Raw genomic sequence first — 11,784 nt, 5'->3', positions numbered from 1 at the left:
TCTTTGCCTTCTTTTTCTGGGCTCTCTCCCAAGTGATTTCTCCAAATTTCCATGAAAATTAACTCAGAGCATAATGAAAACAGAATTAAAAAATACATCCCATCTTTTTTCTTGATGACCTCAGCTTTTTTAAGGTGAGGGTGTAATGATGAATGAGTGGGGAAGTTCATTTCCATTTTAATTTCAAACTTCAGTGGAGTGGGTCGCCTGCTTCATTCTCTGAGTGAGGCATCGGTGCTGAAAGCTGTTACCTCTAGGCTTGGCTGCATTAAAAGTGCATTACATTAACTTCAAATCTTTTCACATTGTATTTAAACTCTAGGTGTGCCTACTGGGGGGATTTTCAAAGGCTACTGTTAGCCCAGCAAAGCCAATCTGTCTCGGGGAGCTGCCCCTGTTGCCTAAGATGAAAGAAGCTGTACAAAATTCTCTTTAAAATGGTAAAAATCAAGGCCCTGGCTTGGACTGAGTGAAAGAGGATCCTTCTTAGTGTGTCTTTTCAGTGGGATGAATACTGGAGAAGTAGAGAGGATTGTTTGGGTCAAACTGAAGTAGAAAGTTTTACATATATTTTTCTCAAAATAAAAAAGTGAAAACCTGAAAGAAAAGGTGATTCAGGTCATCCTGAGGCCTTTTTGCTCAGACCAAGAGAAAACACTTCACCATTGTCTTGTGAATCTTCTGCAAATCTTTTTTTTTTTTTAATACAAAATTGCCAGTCAGCTATCAAAACCCACTATTTTGAAATCTAGTAATTGGAATGCTGTTGGAAAGTCTGAAGTCAGTCTGAAAATTTTGATGTGATTTAGGCTTTTCCAAAATGGAACATCTCATTTTGCACATGTCTAAGTGACACTGCATGGCATTTTCAAAATTCCTCCTTCTCTTCACAACTTTTTTTTCCCCAGCCAAAATTATTTGTTGATTTTGACACAGTTTTGCAAGTAGTTCCATTTAGTGCTTGTCAAAACATTTTCCAGATGATCTAGCTGTGCTGGGGTGAGAGGCCAGGAGGAGGCATGGGATGCAGCAAGGGCTGTGTGAGGAAGGAGCAGAGGGCAGAGGTGGGAATGGTTGAGCAGGGGCACAGCTGGTTTTCGCCACTGTCTTCATTGTGGATGCTTAAATTCAGTAAATGGGGTGTCACAGCCAGGGCACCACTCAGGGAAGAAGAACTGTGAGGAAAACCAGAGTGCGGAAAGCTCCAGGAGAAAAACTGAGGGGAAAGAGAGAAAGAGTTAATTGGAACAGCCGAAATAAAACATGAATGTGTTCTCTGGTGACAGTAAAGCCTCACTAATTCATCACAGCTCAGCAAGGAACTGAATGCAACAAAAGTGATATAAAGCAGACCCAGAGTCTATGCAGATGGGCATGCAGAGGGTTAAGCTCAGCCAGCTGGGCAGCATGTCTTTGTCTGAGCTGGCCCAAACAGGAATGGGGAGCGGGTGAAGTCCCAAATGCTGGCTCACATTTTTTGCCCATTAGACTGCCAGCATTACTGCTGTGAGCTCTCAGTCTCACTTGCAATAAAACAGGCTGTGTTTGCATTCCTATCCCTATGGTGGCTACAGAAGCCAAGCCCCTCAGTGCCCAGACGCACCCTGGAGCGGGAGATGTGCTGCGGACTCTCTGTGGTTCAGGGTGACCAACGCAGTGAAAGCACAGCCGATACCCCTCAAATTCACTTCTGCCCTTGGATAACACCATGCCTGTTGAAGGCAAAGCCTCTGTGTTCAGACACTGGCTGGGTTTCTTCACAGCCCAGGGTTTGATCCAGCTCCCCGTGGCCACGCCAAACCCATGGCACGCAGCAGAGCTGAGCTGTGAAAGACAACGGGGGCTGCCTCTGCGGGCAGCAAGGGAAAACTGACACAGGCGCACACTAAAGCATAAAGATCAGGAAATCTAGGAAAAGGTTTCCGGAAACAACGTCTTAAAAACTTGCAGTCAGTTTTCCCCCCTTCCCTTGTTCAGTGATGTCCTGGTGACAGGAGTAGAGGGCCAGTTTAGCGCTATAGGGGTGCAACCAAACTGTGCATTCTACTCCCCTCTAGGTCATTTCTGATGAACTGTTAATGATGGGTGGTTTGCAGGAGCTGCCCAGTGCACACCTGACACCTCAGGCTACAAACTGGGTGTTAAACGAGATAAGGAAAAAGAGGCAAGCTCTGCAAGGCAGGGTAATGTTTCTTTTCCTTCACAAATGACTTGGCTGTGATAACTCCCTCCGGCAAAGCACCAGCACAGTTACACCCACCCTGAGGGGATCATCTCTTCTAATGGGCCATAATGGACTCAATGGCACCAGCAGAACAGACAGCTGCAAGGACTTAGACCATGAGGGGACCCCAAAGCACCCCATGACTCACAGGATTACATCATTCCAGCGTAAAATTCCCTGCCCTGGAGGAGGTACTGAGCGTTCCCCACCTGAACCTGAGCATATATAATCTTGGGATTTGGAGACCTAGGACACCACCTCTCAATGGATCCAGAAAACCAGAATTTCCACAGGATCATTGCTTTCAGCAGGACTGCAACCACCCGGATGAAAATAGTGCCAGGTTGTACTCTGTGGGTTTAAGCCAGTTTTTCTCTGTATTGTTGCATTTATTGTAATCTTTCTAGTAAATTGTAACTCCGACCTGAAATCTCTCTTAAGGTAATTGAGTGGGGTTCATTTCTCCTGCCGGTTCACTTTCAAACCAGAACAAATGGCCATCCATCCCTCTATGCTGCTCAGGGACAGAAGCATCTGCTGGGGTACACAGCACTGAGATGTCACAGCAGTTTGAGCCAAGCAGATCTTCAGGGCTCATGGGGACCTGTCCTCTCTCCTATTATTTACTTCTTGGGCTGGCTTCCATGGTAAACTACTATATCTCTTTATGTCTGTGTTTTTCTGTGATATTTAAGGAGAAGAGACATCCATGGGAGGAAAGAGTACTCACCCACAGGGCTGGGGGAAGCCCATATATTTTAGATATTCCTCAAGGATACAGAAAATATCCAGGGATAAAGGAAGCCTGGTAGCTTTGTATTTTGCAAGCAGCGGTGGGGGGAGGTACAACAATAGAGGCTGGTGATTAAAATGTGAAACTCAAATTGCCTTGCTCTTCCTTGTGGCAGGCCAGGTATCCCATACCTTGTGTGTAGGACATAATACTCTGGCTATTTCCTTTCCCAAAGCCCTCCAGGCCCAGACGGAGCTGGGTGTCCTGGGTGTCTTTTGATCCATGGTGCCTGGGTGGGAGAGGCCCTGCAGTACCACACTGCCACAGGACATACACCGGCCTCCACAGCTGCTGCTTCCCACTGCAGCCCCTTCCCCATCCTCCCTGATATGCTGGATATGTCTGTCATCACATAACGGGATCTCTCAAGCATTACACAGGAGGATGCTTGAGAGATCTGGGCAAGGAAGATAGGGGGTTTTTAGAGGAAGGAAGGGGAACAAATAGTACTCATCTCTCCAGAGCTAATTAGAGAGAGATATTGCAAGCTCTAGTTTCTTCTCTGCATAGAGGAATAATTGTGTAGATTCTCAGCTAGAATAACTCAGCATTGCTGCACAGCCAAATAAGCATCTGTCAGCACACACAGCGAGTTGTTCTCATGCTATCCCCTCTGTCAGTAAACTGAGAGCTTCCTTCTCAGTTCAACATGAGATCAAAATCCTTAAATCCCTGATGGCACCGTTGGTCCAGTTGCTCTCTCTGGCTTTGGCTGTGTCCTATATACTCTGCTTTTAGTTCCCTGTTTCTCATGGGTCCCCTTTTGTTTTACAAATGCTTTTCCAGTGAAAACAGCGAAACAGGTAGAGAGCTCTTGGGTGTGCTCAGAAAGGCAGAATGACTCCGCAGTGAGGGCCACACCATTTTCAAGTCTTTGCTCTAGGCTCCCCAGGCTTCTAAGCCATGAAAATAGGGGTTAATAAAATAAGCATCTAAACTCCCCTAGCTTTGAATCCATGAAAAATTTTTCCTGTAAAAATACCAACTAGAAATACAAAAGTCCAGTTCTAGGAAATGTCAGAGTCTCACCACCTTCATGCAGTTTCCACTTCATCCTAAGTTTAAGTATGGTTCTGCCCTGCCTGAGTGGTGCAGGCAGAGGGAGGAGGCTCCCTCGAGCAACAGCTGGAATGAGGAGTCAGGCTGAGCAGAGGTTGGTGTTGTACAAGGCTGATCTCTTAAGCAGGAGGAAGCAGCACTTGCCCAGCTCTTATCTTAGGGTGGTCACAGAACAGCATTGCCTCAGTAGGAGAAGGGGACAGTGCAGGCCCCAGCCTGACCAGCAATTGCTTGGAAATGTAGAACTGAAGAAGGATTAGATAGCACTGTGTTCTGTATTTACAAGCAGGGAAATACAGGCAGGAGAAAAAAAAAAAAGCTGACAGAAACATGTCAAGGTTAAAATGAAGTATCTGAGCAATGTGTTTTTAAACGAAGTATAAAGATCTGGTGAAAAATGTAGAAAGGTTTTAATTCTAACAAAACAGTGCTGCACTCTAGGTTAGCTGATTCTTTGTCTAATCCCTTAGTTTAAATTCACAAAAGCATTCTGTGTCATGGTAGCAGCTGCAGGCACATAAGACCAGCACTGCCATGGATCCAGGGTATCCCTTTTCACTAAAGCAGAAAAGTCACAATCCCCAGCAGCCTCTCATGGGTACTTCTGGCACCCACTGGACTCCTCGGTTTGCAGATTTGACTCACTAAGTTGGAGGAAAAATCAGTTCAACCAGAAAACAAAAATGGTTAGTCTGTGCCAAGGTCCTGAGCTGATCTGAGCTCTAGCATGGGAAGGACAAGGACTTGTGAAAGGGCTGGTTTGGTTCAGAAGAGGGTGGGAGGAGGGCACTAAAGATCACAGGGACCTCTGGAACATAAGTTTTAGGGGGAAGATGAGTGATCAGAGGCCCAGTGTACCAGAGGGCACATTGTACAGGAGGTTTGATTCCACGCAACCCCTCTATCCAGGACTTTTGTGTATATAAAGGACATATGTTTAGGGCCCCCTTCCCATCTCCACACAAGACTTCTGCTGTATTTCACATTCATTCCACCTCAGGGTATTGTACATGGGTTCAGGTTATTCTGCCTAACTTGGTTGTATCCCTTCTAGGTATATCCTCTGCCATCCTGGGATATTTCTGTTGCTCTCAGTGAGTATTAAACCCTATTTTCAATGGCAAACTGAATGGATTTTTTTTGTCAGATACAGACTTATTGCCTTTTGTTGGCATGGTGCTTTCCATTCCTCTTACCCGGGCACCTACTTGACACTCTCACTTTACTCAGAGTAACAAAGAAACAGCTCTGCTAGCTTATTGTACAGAGCCATTAGACCTAATCTTGTCAAACAGAAATATCCTTAGGGCAGTTTCACAAGCTTTCAGAATCCAAGGACCAACTTTCCCTTCTGAAAAGACTCCAAGGACAACTTATGCTGTGTTTCCATAAAGGTTTTAATTCACAAGCCAGTAACAATTAATCCATTAGCAATAAATCTATTAATTCAATTAATTCCATCTGTGTATGTATTTCCCAACACCTACATCAGAAGAATGCTGAGTGAGAGTAGGTTAGGAAACAAGGGGGTTTGCAGGTATTTTCCTGGTCACTATCTGAGGTAGCTCAACCATCTTCTGATGATACCATTCTTTAAGGGAGGTTTGTCTCCTTTGCTCTGCCACCATGGATAGTCAAGATGCAAGAGGTGAGAAGGGAGCAATGTTGGGGCAGTGCTGTGCTCCCCTTGGCATGCCTTTTGTACTTCGTTCCTGGAGCTCCAGGCTTTGTGGCTTTTTTAATCCTAACCCTCTCCCAAACCCTAATTGCAGCCTTTGGCTGAGACTCGTGTGGCCATCACCACAGACTGTCCAGATTAGAAAGGTATGTGACAGCTACCTTTTTGCCTCCCCTCCTTCCTGATGGAACGGGGGCTCATTTGACCCCTTCAGTACACTGGTTTACAGAAAAAACTCTTGAAAACGAATGGGTTTTTTTTTTTGACCTAACCCTGTTATTTGATTCACTCCAGGTACAGAAAATCATCAGTATCAGGGCAAGGAAAAGGATATGGGGACCTGGCTGGGGACAGAGTGCAGGACAAACTTGCCAGAGACAAGTGGCCATTGGATTTGAAACCACACATTTCAGGCCATACTGGTCCAGCAGGTGGGGAATGTTTGCCAGGATGTTGATGCTGTCTAGATGCTGAACTACTGGTATCTTCTGTTCACCTGAAACTGCTGGGCCTCACTGAATATTTATTCCCCCACTATAGATACTTGCTAAAAATAGTTATATTAAAATGGAAGGGGATTTTTTTTAGAGAAGAGTAATAACCAAACCCTCAACAACACAAGAGATTACAGGTTTAAGAGGGTCCTTACAAAAAAAACCCTGAATTTAGGGAGTGCTAATACTTTCCACTGCCAGCCACTCATTTGAACACAGCCTTTGTCATTAGTAACTGGAAGTGGTTCCTGCCTGGTGGATTTTTCATTGAGCTACATAAATAGAGGTGAGATGGAGAGGATCCTTGACACAATGGCCAGATGCCAACATCACAGCCCCCCAGTATAATTTTCAATGGAATTGAATGGTTCAAATGTATTATGAACAGCACCTTTTTCACTTGGTCTAAGCATTTTCCTCCATGGTCTTCTCCTGGTGGTGAGTAGCTCGCCTTCCCACTATCACAGCTGTAGCTTTTTTGTGGGTAAGTGGAAGATTTCGCTCTTGTGGGCTGCCAATCAGGTGGCTTTCAGTAGCAGCTAGAGTCAGAGGGATGATTAAAATAAACTGCAGTCTTTTGTCCTGTTCTTTGCAAAAGGAGCTATCAGCCATTTCAGAGGAGAATAAAGATTTATCCCACCTCCTGTGGTCCAAAAGATGAACAGAATAACTTTCAAAATGTTAGAAATATATATTGATTTACCACAATTCTCATTTCCCATTTAAAGAGACAACTTGCCTTCTTTTGTATGAACCCTGGCATTTTATTTTAGTGTTTTGGCTTTCTCCTGGACCCCTGTTTACAGTGTTAATGCAAACTAGTGACCAGTTTTAGCCTAGCTCTTACAAAATAGACACTTCTTTTCCTGCTACTTGGCATAACTGTATCATTTTCTTTCCTCAGAAATGTAATAATATCTTTACTAGGAGGCTGACATTCAGGTATCAAAAGACTTTCTAAATTCTGATCAGACAAAAACGCAGGCTACTCATCATTTATGGTCATGTGCAAGTACCTTCTCAAAGAGCAGTGGTCAGACTGCTCATGTCCTGGTCTTATTCCAGTCTGGCAAGCTTTAACTGCAGTTTGGGGGGGATTTTTTTTTTTTTTTTTTGGACCTGGAGAAGCTTAAAGCTCTATCCAGAGTGTTACACAGATGCAACATTTCATACCAGATGTGAATTTCTTAAAGTAAATCCTGCTGTGTATAGAGAGGACTAATGTAAAGCCTTTGAAGTAGGTAGTGAAACCTGCTATTGACTCTGGATCATATATCTATGGGCTGTAAAGATATTTGCAAGTTCTTTGGTTTAAGAGGACCACATAGATGCAGAACATCCCTGCAGGCCAGTAGAAGTGTCTGTGATTCATTTGAGATGGAAATCAGCCTGCTGTCTTCAGTGGGAGATATATTTCAGAATAAATATGTACAGTAAATGTATTTTTCCATCCTTAGAAGTTTTTGGAATGGCAAATATTCTTCTATTCCTGTGGTGATATGAATCTGCTGGGGGGTGGGTCTCTCTCTTCAGTTTCAACAATGACAAAAAATACACAGCAAAGTGCTGAATGACAACCAACCTCCCCCAAAGACAAGTTTCAACTCAGATGGTTTATCCTTGAAAAAAAATCGTCATTTCAGTGGATGGGCATGAAAATGTTAAAAAAAAAAAAAAAGCTTCTTTGGAAAGTTCCTGACCAAGAATTTTCTTACAGAGAGTTCTAAGCACAGGCTGATACTGAGAAGGAGACTGGGAGGTATTTGGCTCCTGCCAGGCATTGTTTCTTGGTTTGATTAAGCTCTTAATCTTGTGTTTCCTCTGTGAGTATCAACCTCCAGAAAACTGCCTTATTCAGATGCCTAAGGGGAAATAAGATTCAACTTCAAACCAACAACAATCACTGCTCCATTTTTGATCATAATCTGGGGGGAAATGTATCATGAAGCATCGTGCCTCGATACCTCCAGAAATCAAGTTTGGGAGTCAGAATTTAAGAATCTGTCAAATCTAATCACTTCAAATAATGCTGCAATAGAAGATTGGACTCACCACAAGAAGCATTTGCAGCAGGAGATAAAAAGATTACATGCTGAATGGTCTGATGTGAATAGGAAAGATGCTATTCTTAAAGCCCTGAGCTCCCATGATGCATTATTACAGCTTTGGACTGAAATGGTAAAGCTAAACTAGAACTGTGCACTGATAACGTCAGAGCAATCAGCCTCTGGGATGAGAGCAGAATTCCTACTTCAAAAACAAATTTTTTTGTTGAATTGCGATTATTAGTATTTAAAACAGCAGCAATTAGAGTCACTGAATCCAAGAGGCATTGTGCTGGGCTTTATTGTGTTTTATAGTGAAGAGCTGCTGCCCCAAGGACTATAACTCTGTGAACAGACAAAACAGAAATATGGATGGAGGGGATACAGAGGAGGAATGACCTACCGAATGCTTAATATCAAATCAGCATCACAGCCAAAAATCTAACACAGGGTTGTAATCTGCTGCCTGCTTCAGCCATGAACCCCTAAAGCTGCCTTCCCTGAGAATTCACTTTACACCAAAGGCATCTCATCTCAATGAGACTTTATCCTGGTGGGAATGGGGAAGCAAATGACAACAGCTATGATAAGGTAAATTCCATGGGTTGATCACCTGTTCTGCATTCACCTCTGAAATGAAAAGCCTTTGGAAAGAGACATTCCTAAGGGACCAGGAAGTGAGTCATGGTCTTCCTAGGATACATGTGAGTATCTTTTCAAGGAACTAAAAAAACTGCTCAGATGCTCAGATATCTTAAAGAATAGTGGGTACCAGCTGCGGTGAAACTCAGGCTGGCAGGCTGCATTCAACCCTAGTTGAGCCATGTTCAGGAAGGGTGAATCCAGCAGGCAGAGAAAACATGTCCTGGGGAGTTTAAGGAGATGCTGTCATACAAGGAGAGACTACAACAGCCTATCTCTGGAGTTTGGCTTCAGCTAAATACAGCAGGAGGAAAATACCAGGTCAGGAGAGCAACTGTTCCAGACACAGGATGATGTTAAAAAGTGGCAAATGAGCAAAAGTTTTCCACAAATGCATTTAACCTTTGAGCAACCCCTGCTGATAGGTCTAGTGAGGCAAAAACTAGCAATGCTTTTAAAGCGGAGCCAGTGAACTAGCTATTGCAATGCACTTTGCTATGGAAAAGGGAATAGAGTTAATTGGTCCTCCCAGGCCTTTGTTCTAAGAAGATACTGCTGTCCTTCATAAGATACTTTTCTAGAAAAAAGCAATGAATTTTTTAAAAAGCTCTGCGTTCCACAGAAATCTTGTAAAGTCTCTTTCCTATTGCAACATCATGACATATGTTATAAATGTGGGAATATCTGATAACTTCTTGAAGAGGCTCTTGTGATCATTGAGTCATTTAGCCTTTATTATTTTTCAGCTGGCCATTTAACATTTTTAAGAATTATACTTCTAAAACCTGAATCCTTCTGGCCAAAAAAAACCCCAAGTTCCTCTAAAATGCAAGAAACTGGAAGAACAAAACTCCCCACCTGAAAAGCAAGCTGGTAAACTGCAGTTATCCTATATTTACAGCAATCTTTTGACCTACACACTTCAAGATGATTCATTTTTGAGACAGTTTAAAGCCTGCCTTTAAAAGATGTCTTCATCACCACATACACCCATACCTGCTGCCTTTGGGGAAAAAAAATTAATTATCATACATTGCGTTGGTATTAATCACACATATGTGATGATTATTTTTGATAATGCAGCTTAACAATATAATAGAGCATTAAGGTAGAGGTCTGATTACATGTCATTCAGCAAGGGTTGAGCCACTATATTTAGATGCTCACTAATTTGGGAGAGTGCTTATCCATCTTCCTGAGGAATTTCTGTAGCTCCTTTTCCTGGGGGATCTGAAGAGTTCACACCAGTTGGGCATTTCACACCCAGGGTTTCTGCAAGTTTGGAACATGCTGACCTCCCCATTCCACACCTGCCTCCTCAGGCTCCCTCCCTCTGCTTGCCACAGTGTCTTGCAGGTACCAACCCTTCTCCTGGCCCTCCCAGGGGTGCTAAAGACCTTGTGTCACCTGGACAAGGGCGAACTGAAGGATATGTCCCAAGAAAACTGTATCTGTGACAATTGAGATCTGATGTCTGTGGTGCAGCATCACCCAGATGAACATTTGCACCTAAAATATATGTTTGACTCAACTGAACTTGATTCTTAGTTAAAATATGGGCACTTTACTTTTCTCCTGTGGTGCATGTAGGAAGTGAGGAGTAGAGAGTTCTTGAACAGCTGTAAATGCTCCCCTTCAATTTCCCCTTAACTGTGCCCCATGTACTTCCAGTACAGGGCACTGTGTTCACCTGCAAACTATCTCTAGGGAAGCATCCTTACCTAGGAGACATGGGCTTCCCACATCTGCACTGCTGCTGAGACATGTTTGCTGGGAGCTAGAAGAAAACATTGCTCACATCTAAGATGAGGAGCCACGGTTACAAAGTCCACAGGGACAGGAGAAGTCAAGTCAGCAGTGACTTTCCCAGATTGAAAAAATCCATGTCCCAGACAGACCCAGGGATTTGTAGCCAAAGCCTTTTTAGGAGCTTGTGAACTGAGCATGCAGACAGACCCACCAGTGGCAAAAGCTGGAGGAGGCATCAAAGGTCTGACAGAGAGGCTGGCAAGGAGAAGCTGCGAGAGTGAAGCTGGACCAAGAGAGCCAGGAATCACCCATCATCCAGCCCAGAGCTACAGCAACATGAAAAGACAAGGCAATCAATCTTTCTAACTTACTTGGCTACATGATCAAGGAACGTTAAGCACTGCATCACAAGGCTGCTGTACTTGGAAAGGTATTTCGGGTCCACAGTGTACTGAACCAGAGCGTACTGAGCGAGGCTGGTGGGAGGTTATTGGTTGATTCTTACAGAGACAGCAATGGCCTCGGCATAGGAAGAAAGGACCACACATAAAGATCGCACACGTGAGCTATGCAATTCTTTCACTCCTTTAAGCAGACCCCAGGCTCCAGGCAATGGAGCACATTTGAATGTCTCTGGCAGGAATGCAATTCCACAGAGTACAAAGACAGCATGGTGCATGCAAGGTTAGAGACAGCTGAGCCAGAGGACACGGGAACTCAATCTCATTTCAGCACAGGGACCTGTCTATCCCTGCTTTGTAACAGGTGGACAAACAAATAACAGGATCATATTTGATTGCCCCCCTCAGAAATGTCAGGTCATCATTGCAAGGGCAGCTGGCCAAAATGGATGTGTTTTTAAAATCACTGCATTTAGCTTTGGCTAAAGCTACCAAACAAGAAAGTTTAATCTATTCTTGTTATTCATGAGTTTGAGGTTTTTGTGTTTTTTTTTTTTCTTTTTTTCTTTTTTTCTTTTAAATTGTTTCTCTGGAAAAAGAGAAGTAGCTTCCTCCCCCCGCTACTTGAAAGTCAGATTTGCAACTAGTTACACACTGAAGAATAAATAAGGTATTTATTTTTGCAAATCAAGATAATAA

At 43.6% G+C, this 11,784-nt stretch overlaps 1 long non-coding RNA gene across 2 annotated transcripts; it reads left to right on the top strand.

Moving 5' to 3' along the window:
* Positions 1-5,571: 5,571 nt before the first annotated feature.
* Positions 5,572-10,655, top strand: LOC138104109 (uncharacterized). 2 transcript variants are annotated; one of them, XR_011147937.1, is made up of 4 exons: positions 5,572-5,724; positions 5,849-5,900; positions 6,049-6,185; positions 7,782-10,655. It is a non-coding gene; the product is annotated as an uncharacterized lncRNA (long non-coding RNA). The 2 variants fall into 2 exon arrangements; XR_011147936.1 differs by having other exon boundaries at positions 6,049-10,655.
* The last annotated feature ends 1,129 nt before the right edge of the window (positions 10,656-11,784 follow it).

Source organism: Aphelocoma coerulescens, chromosome 1A (assembly GCF_041296385.1).
Source record: "Aphelocoma coerulescens isolate FSJ_1873_10779 chromosome 1A, UR_Acoe_1.0, whole genome shotgun sequence".
Taxonomy (NCBI): Eukaryota; Metazoa; Chordata; class Aves; order Passeriformes; family Corvidae; genus Aphelocoma; species Aphelocoma coerulescens.
Note: the sequence above shows the minus strand (reverse complement) of the source record. Positions and strands in the feature narration are given on the sequence as shown.